This window comes from Rhea americana, unplaced genomic scaffold (assembly GCF_003343005.1).
Source record: "Rhea americana isolate MKP2758 unplaced genomic scaffold, rheAme1 scaffold_65, whole genome shotgun sequence".
NCBI lineage: Eukaryota > Metazoa > Chordata > Aves > Rheiformes > Rheidae > Rhea > Rhea americana.
Genome location: NW_028186812.1, coordinates 4,623,545 through 4,640,320, shown reverse-complemented (window position 1 = coordinate 4,640,320; position 16,776 = coordinate 4,623,545). Strand labels below are relative to the sequence as shown.

At 41.9% G+C, this 16,776-nt stretch overlaps 1 protein-coding gene and 1 long non-coding RNA gene across 8 annotated transcripts in view; one reads left to right on the top strand and one right to left on the bottom strand.

Annotated features, from left to right (window-relative positions):
• LOC146586821 (conserved oligomeric Golgi complex subunit 6-like) overlaps positions 1-16,442 on the bottom strand; it is a 49,585-nt gene extending 33,143 nt beyond the window's left edge. Inside the window, exon 1 of the mRNA XM_085320721.1 lies at positions 16,304-16,442. The gene's annotated coding sequence lies outside the window, so the exon portion shown is untranslated. The remainder of the gene's footprint in view (positions 1-16,303) is intronic.
• Positions 7-15,970, top strand: LOC146586822 (uncharacterized). 7 transcript variants are annotated; one of them, XR_014897760.1, is made up of 5 exons: positions 7-254; positions 704-837; positions 1,473-1,556; positions 4,440-4,578; positions 12,512-15,970. It is a non-coding gene; the product is annotated as an uncharacterized LOC146586822 (long non-coding RNA). The 7 variants fall into 7 exon arrangements; XR_014897759.1 differs by lacking the exon at positions 7-254 and adding an exon at positions 340-398; XR_014897762.1 differs by lacking the exon at positions 704-837.
• Positions 16,443-16,776: the final 334 nt, after the last annotated feature.

Below are 16,776 nucleotides of genomic sequence, written 5' to 3'. Positions count from 1 at the left end.
GCGGCGGCGCCTCCGACGGCCGCCGCTGCCGTGCGGAGTCTGCCCTAAGCTCGTGTTCGGGGGCGCAAGAGGTGCAAACGCGGAGGTGGTGCTGCTCCTGGTAACCCTAGCTCACACCTGCGGCTGTCTGACTGCGTGCTCTGCTGCAGCGCTGGAGACCCCGTCCGCGACAGGTTTTGTGTCAAGCGTGGAGTTTTGGCTGAGGGATTYCTGTGAGCTTCTCCAGAGGATATAAGATAGATACGTAGGTGGAGGTAAAACGTTCGTGGAAAGGAGGAGACTTCATACAGCACATAGGTGTTGCATGCTCTTGTTTTAATTACCTAATTAAAGGGGGATTCCTTTCTAAGAAAGGTAACTTTCATTTGCAGACTGTACATTTCATGCGCGGTGGAAAGGTAATGTATCCATTTATTATTTTGTTTTTTAATTTAGACATTAAGTGCATCTGACAAACATCTAGAAAATCAGAACAACTTGTGTGGGTAGCAGAGAGTGTAATTCAGTAGTCAGGCGTCACCATCCTTTAAGCTGTCAGAAGTTACTGATCTAAAGTTTGGGTTTGCTCGAGCATAAAGCCTGAGGCAATATCTAATGAACTCAATGGGAGTCTTTCCATGGGAAAGAGTTATTGCTGCTCTGTGTTGAAGATAAATTTCTGCATTTATGCTTGAGTGATGTCACTTAACTGCCTCTTTTTCAGAATACTGAGACATGACGGATCAGAGTTGCTCTTCCTTGGAGCCTGTGTTTTGACATTGGGCTTGCAGAGCTGTCCAGTTTTCTGAGCAGAGGACATTCCAAAGCTGACACCCATTTTATGCTCCCTCCGCCTACGTAAGACTTCACACCCTTTGCCATTTAAGGTTTCCTGCCTGTCTCTTATTCCTTTAACCTGCTTGCCAGAGACAGCTAGCCAGCAGATCATTTTYGTGGAATGATGGAGGAGAGRASAGTCAAAACTGATTGAGACACRTTRTAAGGGAAACTAACCTGTTAGTGAYRCATCTTTTGGGTCAGAAAAGCCCTGCAGCAAGTAACACTTCCCCCACTGCAGCTTGACCCCTAGTTTCATCTGTCCATTAGCACCTTYTCATCACACAACTGTACCCAGCAAGCATTCACAGCTGAGAAAAAAAAAGTAAAAATGAAATTAAAAAATATCTAATGCACTGTCCCAGCTGGGCTGGGACCAAAAATCTAGGAAGATGAGGATCCCAACATGATCTCTGAAAATATCTGTGCCTTTTGTATGCGATTGAAAGCCTGTTTTCATTTATATGGTGGTGTGTGGATCCAAAAACAAAGACTCAAGTGTTAGCTCAATTCCTAAAAGGTTTGGGGAATTTTAATTACTTTTCTSTAGACTGTTGTTGAAAGAACTGCAAATGAATTGAGTAGTGTTTGACTTTATGTCCAGAACAGAGCACTGARTCTTTGAATGTTTTTAATTCACTTATTTTTTCTTTTAGTTTGAATGTTTGACTCAACTCAAGAAAATGRTACGATCAGAGCCCCCTTTCCTGACATCATAACACAATGGGGATAGTGAACTGGTAATTTTTCTATTCCATTTTTATCTTTTGATTGCTTCCTCACATCTATCTTCCACATAAAAGGTCAGGTTTATTGAATTGCCTGTGTAGCGTTGTTTCTGCTATTGGCTAGTCAACAAGTAGATCTTCAAGTATTTTTAGATACYTTGTTTCCCTCCTTAGCTTCTGTTCCTCCACCCCATTTCTCTGATGATGATCTCCATCTGTATGTCTTGTGCTTCCCATGGAGCTTCCAGGAACCTAGAGCTACCTCCTCTATGTCAAGAATATGCTTTAGATGGAGTTACATTTTGCATGTAGTTACAGATGTGTGCAGTCACAGATGTGAGCATTAACCATAGAATCATAGAATCAGTAAGGTTAGAAGGGACCTCTGGAGATCATCTAGTCCAACCTCCCCRCTCAGCAGGGTCACCTAGAGCATGYTAGACAGGSTTGCATCCAGGTGGGCCTTGAAGATCTCCAGAGAAGGAGACTCCACAACYTCTCTGGGMAACCTGGTCCAGYGCTCCGTCACTCTCACAGGGAAGAAATTCCCCTTCACGGTCAGGCAGAACTTCCTGTGCTTCRATTTCTGCCCATTGCCTCTTGTTCTGTCACASGAGACAACTGAAAAGAGTTTGTCCCCATCCCCTTGACACCCTCCCTTCAGGTACTTATRCACATTGRTAAGATCCCCCCTCAGKCTTCTCTTCCCCAGGCTAAASAGGCCCAGCTCTCGCAGCYGTTCCTCATAGGGCRGGTGCTCCAGCCCTCTGATCATCTTTGTAGCCCTACGCTGGACTCTCTCCAGTAGCTCCATGTCTCTGTTGTCCTGGGGAGCCCAGGACTGGACACAGCACTCGATATGAGGCCTCCCCAGGGCTCAGTAGAGGGGCAGGATCATCTCCCTCGACCTGCTGGCAACACTCTTCCYAATGCACCCCAGGAGACCATTGGCCTTCCTGGCCACAAGGGCACMTTGCTGRCTCRTGGTCAACYTGTCATCCACCAGCACTCCCAGGTCCTTCTCTGCAGAGCTGCTCTCCACAAGGTCAGCCCCCACCTTGTACTGGTGCCTASGGTTATTTTTCCCTGGGTGYRGGACTCTGCCCTTGCCCTTGTTGAACCTCAKGAGGTTCCTCTCTGCCGAGCTCTCCAGCCTGTCCAGGTCTCTCTGAATGGCAGCACRGCCCTGTGGTGTATCAGCCACTCCTCCCAGCTTAGCATTTCAAGAAAATCCTACTATTAGAAGTATCCCATCCCAGCTATATAATGGATGTTGTTATGAACCAGTTTGAACAATGTTTCAAATACTCTTAACCTGTTGGATAAGTTGACAGAGTCAAAGTGCACCTACAAGTCAGAAGGGCATGAGSATATGAGCCACAAGTTCAGGAAAGTCAAAACCATTGCCAAATTTCATCAAGGAAGTTATACCAGAAATATATGAGGACCCACAAAGATTTTCCTCAATCAGTTGGTATATGCATTATCATTAATCATCCAGTTTTGCTTTCAGAAGATCCTTGATGGGAGTGCATTTCTTCAAGAATATATTTCATGAGCCAGAATGCTTCTAGCTAATGTAACCCACTGGATTGTCAGGAATCTACAGGATTTTGAACTAGCATATGTTTATTTGTGTGTGTGTTCTCCTAGGAAAAAAGAGCTACAAAAAACCTCACTCTTTCTTATAGGGATAACATTTCTAGGCTATCTGGGTTTTTTCAGAACAGWTTTTTTTTAATGGTTCTAAATGTCTCTTGCAAATGCAGTAAGGTCACCATCTAAAACTCAGCTGCTTTGCCATGTCTTGTATGTTTCTCAAAAGCCAAAGGAGATTTTGACATGACTTTCTTACCAGTTTGTGTGTCCACCAGCAAAGATTTTCCTGTTAAATCAACTGGATGCACATTGTGGAATAAAACAATTTGGAGTTTGTGAGCTGTATTTGCCAGGAGGAGCTTTGATTTCAAATATCAGTCTATCATGTAGAAAAGGAAGACAGTTTGCATAGTGTACAGTTTACTCAAGCATAAGTTCCCTTACAAAARCTGGAGATGGCAGCAAACTACAGGTGTCAGCAGTATCTGGTGTGTAGTATTTTTTGTTGATCTTTTTATCAGAGTTCCTTACTGTTTTTTCTTTTTTTCTTGAGGAATARACAGCAAAATATCTCTTATCACTAAGGAGCCAATGAAAGTGTGCACAAAACCCACTCTAAATGCACTACAAATAGGAACACAATTTAGGCTGTAGAATAACTGCCATGTGTTTTATGGAATGCAATCTGCTGCCTAAGCAGCCTAAGCTAATAATACAATCATATTTTCAAATGTGTAGAGTTAGGTGTACTTTTTGAAGGGAAAAACAGAAAAGTTTACAATAGTCACCTGAATCTRTTTCTTAAAGTGCTAGGCACGAAGAAAACTCCAGTGGAAGAACAGATTGACTGGGATCAGACAAAGACATGACTTCAGCTAGTATTTCCTTATCCTGTGGGAAAGATGAGTAACAGAACAGGACATAAATAAATGTTTGCTTAAACACAGCGAGGAGGGAATAGCTTCTCCTATGGGTGTAGTGATAGGCAAATAAAGATGAGAGAGGATGATTTTTGTGATAAAAAGAACAAAAAAATGAAAGAAGAGTAATAGACTACGAAGTATTTGACGATGGAGGAGAAAGAAGGAAAAGACGGAGGAAAAAAGGGAGGGAGGGAGATGAAAACTAATGCAGAGCTGTCCTCAGAGTGATGCACAGAGGACAACACAGGAACAGGAAAGTTATGAAGAGAAGTCAGGGAGGTGAAAGGACATGCAACAAATGTCCATAACTGGTTATATTTTCTTACAGTGTAATAGATAAAAAGAATATTGACAATGCTACTGTTACATACAGTTTGCAAATCCTGATGCTTTCAGATGGAGTGAAGAAGAGCATCTGCAGGAAGTGCTGGCGATAGCAACGTGCTGTTCAACTACCCAGGCCCTATGAAAGTGAAAGTAGTCCTGCGTGTCCTGGTCCCTATGGAACTTTGGTCAGTRGAACTCTGCTCTGCTAGGCTTTCCACTGCAACGTGACATTTCTCAGGAGACATACATGACTGCCTTAATGTTTTTCACTTGTCCTCTGCCAAATTATTCTCTCTCAAATTGTTCATTGGCTTTCTCTAGCATTTGGAAGTTTTTTTTTTTTTTTTTTTTTTTTTTCCCTGTGATTGGTCTATAAAATCCATCTGATAGGCAGGAAGAGAGTAAAATGTTCTCTTTCTTCAAGGCAAGTAGGATTGGATTTCTTTTTTGGCTTATTTTCCAAGAGATAGAATGATATTGTAGTACTTTCCAGAGCAAATCAACCCAATCATTGAGCTAACAATTTTTACAAAGCTCAGCCAGTATCAACCCATTTTTTCAAATTAAGATGTGGCTCCGTAAGTGATTTGGCCAAAGGTCACTCTGACAGTAACCTGTAGTCATGTAATGAAACATGACTTTGTGCCTTGAAGCTCCAGAAGAATGTRCTATTCTGAAGTTTGCAGTTAGCTCATGCTATCTCATTTGAAGRTTTATTGCCATACCTCACTGCCAGCAGTACTGGAGATAATATATTGTGATGCCAAGTCAGCCACCTGGTTGAGGAGCTGGAAAGTTTTTGTTTATTATAACTCACTGAAAAGATAACACTAGCAGTAGAGTATGCATGCTAATGCATAATAAACCCATGAAACCCTCCTGTTCATCTCCTGCTAACAAAACAATTAYTGATTTCCAAGGAAGCACTATGTCAGTGAAACAAGCAGGATTCAGTCTAAGTATACTTGGTTCTGTAAGTGTACAGAATACAGGACTTCTCTAAGGAAATTGTCATCTTAACTACATGGCTGAATGCTAGGCCATGCAAAGTCAGTAGCATTGGTCACAATACTGTCTCTCACTTCAGTGAGAGACAGCATTTCACTTGGAACAGAAGAAAAAAATKGCTCAGTGCACTGTGTCTAGAAAGTGGAGCCAGGAGAACTCGTATGTGCTTCTGGCTGACTAGCTGCATGACCTTAATGACACTGAATCTTTGTGCCTCAAATATAAAGCGTATCTTTCTTTGCGTATGTCTCTTAGTATGGAGAYGAGAATTATAATATAGGAGATTATTATTATTAGGATAATATAGCACATAAGGGGAGTATTTCTGCAGAAAAATACAGAAGCAACACACTAGTAGCACATGAGATAATGCTAATGGTGCAGGCCAGAAATGCTGTCTTTCTCSTCGAGCAAAGGCTGCCTATGTCCCTCTGGTAAAAAGTCTCTGGAGTAAGTTTTGTTTTACAGATGAAATAAAGGTAATGCAAACCACTGAACAACATAATACAACTGTTTGCCTTCAAGCCAAGAACCTGTGCCTTTCATGATGTCCTGATCTCAGCTGAGGTCAGTCTGTAGCAAAGGAGATCTAAGAACTACTGGGCAATGCCTTCACATCAGCCARTCAACCCAAGACCGTCTATGGGATCATGACGTGGATCATAAGAAACCAAAAGGAGATCTAATAAGTAATGAGAATGGGTCTGCCCAACTACATGGATTTCTAATACGAGTAGAAAAAATGCCATTTGTATAAGTACATCAGTAGCACAAGTTTTAACAGACCATAACTGTTGGAAACTTGACACGAGTTCCCCCATTCAGACAACTCCTCAGACTGCTATACTTAAACCCAAACTTCTGAATCTAATGTCCCATCTTAAGGATCTCAATAGAATCTATTAGTTTTTACTTCCCTTGATTTTCTGGCATATTTCCTGTGAACAGACTCTTTGTTGTGACTCCTACATGAAAATTGAAATCCAGACCACTGCCTAACACTCCCACAGCTAGTGATGATCACTGGCTAGTCATCACTGAAATGTCTGCATAGCAATGCTGCACTGGGCAATTCTTGTTTYCCCCAGACCTCAAGCATTATGGTTGCTTTGTGTTCAAGTCACTGGAGATAYGATAAATGTAGCAAAGATTGCTGTCAGTCAGTATATTCTGGAATACTATTATTCTTTACCTGGCAGGAACAGAGGTGAATATAGGCATAAAATGTATTTTTATATGACAAATTTTTACAGACATTCTCCATTTCATTTTCGCTATTGCATTTTTTGACTGGTCTCTGTTATGAAGCCTATCAGTCTTTTACGAAACTCCATTTTTATCTCCTGTTGTATAACCTTTCCCTCTTTGCCCTTTTTGCCTCCCCCCACCCTTCTGCTCTGTAGACAAGGTGGAACGACTGGCTTATTTCAGCTCCAGCCAWTTTCTTTCCATAGTCATTGTTTAGAGCACAGTCCATAGAGTTAATAACTTACATTCTGAGTCTGGTAGCTGTTCCTTGGGTTGTAGGTGCATAAGATGATAGATTTCCCACCTTGCTAATCTTGCACATTCTACACAACTGTTGGTCCTGGCACAGGGCAGGTAAAAGTATGTGGTTAGGAACAATGGAGGGATGAGACCTCCCTTTTAAATGACAGCTCTTGTCAACCAAACTGTACTTGGAACCTTGRGGGAACAAGGAACTCTTGAGGGGACAGTTAATGGTGCGAGATGGGGGCAAAAGTGGGGCAATTTAACCACAAAAGCCATCCTCCTGTGAAACTGCGCCTTAAAGATGTTGCTAATGCAATTCACATAAAAGTATTCAAAAGCACAGCAATTTTCTTAGCAGCATTACAATGTCAGCCTAATTTTAGAGGTGTACCTAAACAGTTTCTTCAGTGCTCATAACAATTCTGTTTGTGTGACTTTAATGGAACTTTAATGCTATAGCAAGAAAAGTAAAAGTTTGAAGTACCAGGAGAAGTCACACTCTTGGACTTCTGTCAGGAGTGAAGAAAAATCTCCCCAACAACTTTAGCATGTTTAGCATGGAGCTACCTCATATATATGGATTTGATTCTCTAYGTAAAGTTGACTCAGAAGTGTCTTGAAGGCTTGCCTCAACCATTCATCTTTGTCAGCTCATACACAAAGGAGCTCTTCACCTCTCTTCCCCAGGGCTCTTCCAAAGACTTGGCGAGATGCCATCACCTTCAGAGATGCTGGAGTGCTGCACTAGATAAAAGTAATTTTAAGGGTGACACTGGTCTCAGTCACTGCAGATGGATTGCAAACAATTTCTCTGCAAAGATCTGTTCACCTCCAGAAGAATATGTTCAAGCCTGCAGCTCCTTGCTAAAATTTTCGGCCATTCCTTGCTGGTGGTCATTTATGCCTTTATGCTGTATGGCATTATTACAAGGCTGGCATCCCTATGACTGACATACTGGAAGCCAGTAATTATGTCCCTGGGGAATGGCAAGGGTTCCAGGAAACAACAGTGTTTCTAAACCTCAGCATCCCTGGTACATATCTATAGATTTGCAGTTTGAAATAGTGAGGCTGGAATCAGACTGGGTGACTCAGCCAAGAATGGGCAGAGTGGTAGCAGCTTAGTCTGGCCCAGTCCTCCCAGTGTGTCTGTGGGACAGCAGGCAGAAGCGTGGTGACGRGGTGAGTGTGTTGAAATGCAGAGGGAGGACTACTAAGCCTTGTCACCTTGGATGATGCAGTTGTCAGATGGCTGGGTAGTACTGATGTCACTCTGTGATTACATTTGAAGGAAAAAGTGTTGTACATTTTACTGCTCCCATAAGAATTATGAAAACATAGRGTTTCCATGTAAGCATCTACAGCAGTCGAGTAGGTTGGTTAGACTGGTGTATAGAGTACATTGTGAACAGCTTTGTGAAACACTCATATTCTCTGGCAGGAGCTCAAGGACCATTTCCCACACCTCCAGTTATGGTATTAATTAAAAAAAGACTATCAGGTTCCCCAAAATGGACCCCAAGCTTCCTTTTGCATGCAAAATAGCAAGGACTATCTTGCTTATGCAAGTTGAGCTGTCTTCAGAATATCATCATTCTGTTTATACCTCACACATCATTGTCAGCTTTGCTTAACCAGTGACATTTTAAAACATTCAGATATGTATGCAGAGCATGCCTTTCGAAAAACAAAAGATCAGGTTGAGCGAATTGCCAATGTGGAGGTTTTCAAAGTATATTTAAATTGTGATAGATAGTGGCCTATTTCTACTCCTTTCCCATATATGATCCATTATATGACAAAGTCCAGACCCCTACTAATGCAGAGAGGGTATTGCCTTAAACACAGAAGCATCAGGTGCTTCAAGAAGCCACAGCTCTTAGTGCTAACTGGTGGAAATTAGCAGCCTGCCTTCAGGCAGTATTTGTTTGTGCCTCACTGTGGAAATGCTGATATGGGCATAGAGCTAGATTTTCCTTTTACTAGTCAAAAGCAGACTATTTTGCTACTATATTAATGATTGTGATTGCTGGTCTACTGCTGATATAGGGAACTCTGAATAGTAAGTGGTCTGAATCTCTTTCACTTTCTTTAACTTGGATGCTTGAAGATTTGAAAACAAAATTAAGTAGCTATAAGAAGATACATGTTACTAACTTCCCACCATCTTAAAGCTAGACATGAAGTCAACAGCTAACCATCCAGGCCTCCTGCCTATCAGTGGAATGAAAGAAAGGCTCTTTAAGAAGGCAGTGCATCCTAATGTCCCTATCTAGTCCTCTCCACTGCCTGCACAGCAAACTTGGCTTTTCATGGGCCATTGGCTAGACATCTTTAATTTCTTTACTTCTACGGATCTGACTGTGACTGTGACTACTCTACAAATAATACTAAGGGCTAGTATGCCCCAGCTTCAGTATGCAGTGGGAATGAAATATTTATACTCATGGGGAAGAGGATGAAAAAAGCAGGATGCTTCATCTTGCAATTAAATAAACAAAAAAATCTCATTTTCACAGAAAGATGATCCACTTGGTGCTGTAGGCATGTGACATATCATTCAGATGCATATCATCTTGGGTGACATGTCGTGGACTTGCAAGTTGCAGAAGTAGAACTGCCCAAGTGCTAGTTTAATTTTTGCACCTGAATCAGAAAAACTTCTAGATAAATTGATTCATAAATCAATGGTACAGTCTAGTTTATACCTGCCTCTTCTATTTCTTCTTCTTTTACTCACTCTGTTACCTCTTCTCCYCTCCATCTTCCCACCCAAATCCATCTCTCTGAAGTATGAGTTTCACTCTATCAGAGATAGGCCTACTTRCAACACATTATCACCTTCTTAGATACCTATATAGATTCATTTTTCTTTCATGATGACTTTTGGACACAATTTTTRTTAGCAGCAATGAAGATAATGTGCATGCATATAAGCACAAAACCACAGGGATACAGCTTGTGTCCAATTCAGTGAAATGAACAGTTGTTTTACCAGAGACTTCAGTRAGATCAGAAATACGTGTGTTGAGCTCCATTCTCCAGTGTTAAACACTGGACTGTACTTGAAGATGCGCTTAAGTGCTTGGTGATTCATGGCCTGTGTTTCRGTATTTTACAAGGCTGAGCCAAAGCTCCTTTCTTTTTTCAGACAGTGAAGCTAACAAAAGCATTCATGGATATTGCAGCATAAATTACCKTCAGTTGAAAAAACAGGGTGGTTGTGAAGGAAGGGGAAAGACAACTCTCACTGCATCAATCAAAGAGAACGGAAGCCCTGTCTTCCCAAAATCAGAGGAAGAGAATGAGAATTAATTCCTTCCTCATCACTGCCTCAGCCACTGCCCCATTCCTGCCTCCTTTAGCTCCAGATTGCTAAATGCCTATGAAGTGGGCAGTTTTTTAATACACAGAGTTACCATAAAGTCCTTTCTCCTCAGATAAACGTGTGAAAGTGGCTTAGGAAATATCTAGCTTCTGTAAGAAAGGCTGATGATGTGTATTTGAGTGAAGTTTTTTTTTTTTTAGAGTCTTCAGTTTAGTGGATAATTTCCCTTGAAAATGGTAAACTGCAAATTAAATGGCAAAAAGCAATTAATTATTGAAATTATAATATCCCTTTAAAGGTTAAGAGGTAATATAAATGAAGTTCCTATGAGCACATTAATGGAATTACTATCTTCCCCTTTATAAGTGGCAACTGTAATGATCTTACTAATTAGCTTTTTCGTTGGGAAAGGGAATATTGAAATATGCAGTTATACTGCAGAAGCACAATCTATGACTAGGTGATTTTACTACAATATAATATAGAAGGAACCCTTCTACACACAGTTAAAAGCTCTTTCTGGAGCATGCAACTTTGGGGGGAAACAGAAATGGACATGTTTGAATGACATAGAATGACTTGTAGTTTGGAAGGACAACACAGGCCAAGCCCAAAAATTAAGGCAAACACACAGACCAAGCTTAAAGTCCGTCTTAAGTTTGCTGCAGCTTCCRTGTGCACACAAGGCATGACCAGAGCATGATTCAGTCTGTTGTGGCTAAGTAAGTATCTATCTGTTGCCATTCACCCTGGAGGTGAGGTGGTCTGCAGTCTCCAGTTGGATCAAATGAATCTACTCCATGTGCAGCCTTATATATAAAAAACATGTAAATACTTGCACATGTAGGTATATGAATCCCCTTTATAGACTGGGTGTTCTATTGAAGAGGTGTTTAGAGACCTTTAGAAAAATCGGGCTTGGTTCTCCCGACTGAAAACAACTCCTATGTTTTGGAAGCCACTTTCTAGTGGGTACTACCTCTGTTTCAACTCACAGAGCTGAATCACTGTTTTTTTCTGTGAGTTAAGCAGTGAGAGATTTCAGAGGTTCCAGCTTCACAGTGCTTGAAATCTCTATGGACCTCAGGGTATGAACTGGAGGAAATGAGCTTCCRCTTGTAAAATGAATTGGCTTTTGTCCCCAACAAGAGGATTTTCAGCTTTCCTTTCCAAAATCCCCATAAATCATTAGCCTCTTCCTTGTGAATGCGATATGTAATATAGTGACCTAGATGCAACTGATTGCTGCAGCTCAGGGGAAGAGGCAGCTCAGCTCCAGTTCTGCAGCAAATGGCTGGGAGGGAAGAACGTGGAGATGACTTGCATCCCTTGCATTCACACATACAAACATTTTATGCAAAATAAGCCTCTAAAGTCAACGTTGCATATTCTACAAATGCAGCTCATGAACTTTAAAACAGTTTAACAGGGTGGTTATGAATCAGATAAATTGTGTGGAAAACACAAACAAGCTCTGAACTCTACCCACACTTCTCCCATGTGGACGGACGGACACACACACACACACACACTCTCTCTCTCTCCCTCCCCCCCCCCCCCCCTTTTCTGGAGCCCACACAAAATTATGAGATGCATCAAACTTGTCAGTGGCAACAACTCAGTCAGTGTCATCTCCATAAGGATCAGGGAGGCAGGAAGTCTGCCTGTGCTTGCAAACTGGCCTTTTTTCCTGCTCCTTGCCTCCCCACCATTGCTCCAGTTAACCATTTCAACATTTTTTGAGTTAGCAGAATCAATCACAGGTTGCCCAGCAAGTGTCACTGTTGAGCAGCACAAAGCTAAACTCTATATTCTGCCCGCACTGAACAAAACACTGTCTCTCTAAGGCTTTAATAGCCTCAGGGCAGGCTGTGGTTTTAAAATCCCACTTCCAACTGACAACAAAGCTCTAACTGAAGCTTTAAATTAAAGAAGAAACTTCATAATGTTATGTGGTCCTTAAAAAGTCAAATTTCTCAAAATACGCATGCCACAAAATGCAAGGAAACACTGTGGAGAGACTTGCACTTTGTACAGTCCCTGAGTCTTTCTTCAACGCTGTGTCAACAGAGTCTAGGTGAGACAGACAGATGTTCCCCTGGTAAATTAGATGCCATGATTAAATTACTTGTACTGGGTCTATATGCACAGAAGACAGGCTGCCAGTAGATGAGTGTTTCTCACTCAGAAGTTGCTCATTCATAATCCAGACACTCTTTAATTTTTTCTAAATCCATTTGGGAACAGCGGAAATTTAAGATTAATATCATCCATATGTTTTTCCTCAGTTTGTGCAGGACTAAGCCGATTTGCTGTCAGAGGAAGACGTGTCTGTGACCTGTCGTGCCAGAGCTCTGTCCTCTCGGCAGCATTTGCAGCCACAGCGCAGACACCCCTTTGCTTCCACTCTGGTACTGGGGCAAGAGTAAATGTCTCCAGCCTCTTCGACAGCCACCAGGCTCTTCAGGACACAAAGGATGTAATGAACAGCTTGATTTTTTGTAGCTACTATTTTGAAGCTTTCCAAAATATAGAGCACTTAGGGGCTTTATATACATTATATTATGACTTTTTAAAGATAAAGTGACATAAGGAGGGTTTGCCGCAGATAGTAAAGGATACTTCCCTTTTTGTTTTGCATTGGTATGTTATTTGCATGTGTGTGCATGTGTGTGCAGGGATTAAAAGATTGATGTTASTGGATACTGTATATCCAGTAAGACAACTGTCCTTTAGAAAGGTGTTCTGTCTATTAATTGTTAATAATGCAATTTGTAAAATTTACCACCATGAGAACCAGCATAAAAATAAATACTACCCATAAGACAATATTGGAAGAGAACTGGAGACAGGATGTTTTGTTTAAAGCTAAGTGTTTAGGCCAGGACTCAGATTCAGATGTCTCAGCCCAAAATCTCTGGAGTCTAGTTCCACCCACAGTAGAAAATGTGCAATGCATTTGGCTTGGAAGAGACACCATATGTGTGTATTAGGACCTAGTGATCTGAATTTGTTTTCTTAGCTTCCTCTGACTGAAAAATTTGCAAGCATTAGACTTAGGGGTCCTATGTTTTTTTGTGTTTAATTGCTGTTTTTTCCCTACTGCTCTGTATTGGACATAATTTAAGTAAATGTATAAATTATCAGATGTCTTCCCTAATAATACCTATCTGTTTAGTTTTTAATGTCTGCATTTAAATAATTGGGCTTTCTGTTGGTTCTCACTACATAGCCTCAAATTTACTGTTGTGTCTACACCTTTCTTTTTCATTTAAAATTGAGTAGAGACATGACCTGAAGATCCAGTTTTGTAAGATCCTCAGAACCATGTAGGCACTATCACTCTATAACAACCACATAAGAGAAAACCAGATGATTGCCTGCCAAAGAAGAAATTCTTGTTTCTTTTCCTTGTTAAAGGCTGAAGAGATGGATTTTTTCTGGSCATTTCTTTTTTCTCAGAGTTCAGGGATACATACACTCCCCTATGGCATTATATATGACAGTGAATTGTCTTACATGGTATGCTTTAATGAAAGTGGCTGAGTCTCTGATATGTATACTGGCTGGGATTGATTTAGGTACAGTGACAGCATTTTCTTGCTGTATTCTGCTATGCTGATCAGCTCCAGCTAGTCTGTAGGGCCCTAGATATAACACTGTCTTAGACAACAGATCAGGGAGAAGAGATATTAAAATCTGTGAGCGTATTCACCCGTCTCCCTGCTATGGTAGTCTTCTGACAGTATTTTCATGGGTGTTTTATCCAGTCTGACTTCTAATGATTCCAGCAGTGGGAATTCCATGTTTGATGTTCCCTTTACCGACTCTGAGGCTTTCTCAAAAGTGAAAGATTCTCTTAAATTTCAAAACCCCAGAACCAATTTTAAAACCAGCTTGTACTTCAGTATAGACAAGACCCTGGAGACCAGGACTTCTGTTAYCACTCTGCTCTAAGGCAGTCTCTTACTTTTGTGGTTATAGGAAATATTATGGATCCTGAAGCACCTGAAGCACTCTCTTCCTCTTTCAGTCAGGTTAGATAAGGGTTGAAATATTTTGACTAATTTTCCCAGTAAAAATATATCTAAGCTCAGTGTTCCCTGAAACAAGCAACAAATGTTGATGTAGTTGAAGCATACTGAGTTATAAACATAAAAAAAAGGCAAGAATCTGGATATTAACTTATATATGTAATGTGTTTAATTTGTTTCTAATCAAAACTTCTTTTTTTGACAGAAAAYGGATTGTGAAATAAAGCCTATTTCCCTACAAGTGCGTATGTCAGGCAACCAGCTTGTGGGGGCATTCGGAGACAGTTGGCAAGCTAAGATGCTTCAGGAGCGATGCAGACTTCAGTGTGTAGTTTCTATGAAGGGAATGCAGAATGGCAGCAGCTCAGGGAGCGAATGTAAAGGCCATATAAGGGAAGCAAATGTACTGCTGTAGAGATGCCATTAGCAAAGCAAGCACTGACTTGGGGACCTTSGCATATACCATCAAAGAGATAAATTGCATGAATAAATTCATACTTGTTTGCTTCTCCTTAGGTTTACAAAGTCAGTTTTAACTGAGAGACTGTTTATGTGTGTGAAACAGAAGTTTTTTCCATGGTTATTTTAATGCCAAGCAATTCCTACCAGTTTATAATCCCAACACATGCCTAATTTAGATACCTTTATCACCGTTTTATTCTAACCAAGACCTTTAGCTAAAGGAAAGCATGGCAGACCAAGTCTTTAGAGAATGTCACATTCAGTAACGGCAGTCTATTTCTCCCTTGCTTTATGCTAAGAGCACAGTTCAAATGTCACAATGTTAGCTTARTATCCCTGTCATTTCACATGTAGGTAAAATGAAGCAGCATGTAGGTAAAAGGTAAAGCACCTGACCGAGCCAAATGCTGACAGAAGGCAGGGGAGCAGTAGCTGAAGAGGTCTGTATTTATCAAGAAGCGCACCGCTCTGCGCAGAAATGGAGCGTGAGAGTTGATGTACTTTCRGGGTGGAGGCTTGGCACGGTAAGGAGAGCTGATCTGAGAGGAGGGTGCTGGAATGGTATGCTGCAGAGCAGGCTTCAGCTCTCCGCTATGGGAAAGTCATACCAGCTCCTTTTCTGTAAGTAACCCCGGGGCGCAGCTATATTCATATTTTAGTGCGGATCAAGGGTATGCTTTTGGAGTGAAACTCCTCATCCTCACTTACCATGCTTTGGTTTACTACAGTGATAAGTGCACAAAGTGGACTCTTTTCAGATGAAAGTAAACCAGAAAAGATGCTCCAGGAGTGCATCTGAGCGCTGCTGGGCATTCAGTCCACAGAGCTGGACTAGAATGAAGCTGAAACAAAACCTCTGGAAACATGTGAATATCGGTTCAGTCCTCAGCACAAACTTGTTTGTGGTACAGATCTGAGCGGAATGACCCACATTACTCACATATGTAGCCTAGGTGGACGCAGCCTAGATGTACGGTATGCAGGGTATGCCTGCATTGTCTTCTTTGTGAACCACATCTTAGCATTGAGCCTATATTTAACCTACTTCTCTACTTCTATTTGAAGCACTTTTCCTTGAAGAATATGCTTTAAATGTTAAGATGGAAAGCTAGATCTTGCTAGATACTTTCCAATCCATTTTTTATCCCTTGAGAAAATACACATTTTCAGTAGTGTTCTGATTTTAAGACTTTGCATTTGGGAGAAAAATAGACTCTTATTTTTTAGAAATAAAGTGGCTTTGTAATTTAATTCTGAATATGACTGTTGTTACTATTAAATGTTGTAAACACAGGCTGAGTGCAATAAACCTTACTTCCATTTAACGTTAATAATATTAATGATCAGCACTTAAATCACAGGCCATGTTCCAGAATTGTAAAAGAAACATTACCAAAGAGATTTTGCACGTCTGGTGCCGATATAATTTAAACCTGGCATAAAATTGTCTTCCGTCTGAAGGAATTTTTTCCACACCAGGGTGGAGAGGCGGCGGAAGAGGGAACCTCTGCTTCTCCCGGGGGCTCGGCGTGCACCCCCCCCTCCTCTCTCGCAGAAAGCAAGCCCTCCCCAAAACTTTCCCACCTGGGGAGAGCACTGGCGCTCCCAGCTCCTCGCTGGACCAGACCCCGGCGGGATGAGCTGCTTGGCACTCCGGTCACATTTACCCTCGGCGCAGACCAGCTCCCAAACTGCTGCGATCAAAACGCTGGATCAGCAGCTCGCCTGCGGACGCGCACACACGCTCTCGGCACCCGCACCCCCGCGGGCCAGCACCCCGCGCCCCCCCCCGCGCCCCCCGGGGCGCCCCGGGCCGGGCCGGGCCGGGCCGGGCCTGGCCGCTGCGCTCGCGGCGACCCTTGCGGTATGCGGCTGCCTTTGGCAGAGGCACATGAAGGATTTCATTGAGTGTGAAGACAGAGAGCAGAGACAGAAAGCAGAAGGAGGCGGCTGCAGCCTTTGTAGTCGGGGAGGAATGCGGAAATGTTGAAGCACTATGTCAAACTTTTTTGAAACGGGGTCAAGTCACATTCAGCCAGCGTGGGAAAGCAAGGAAA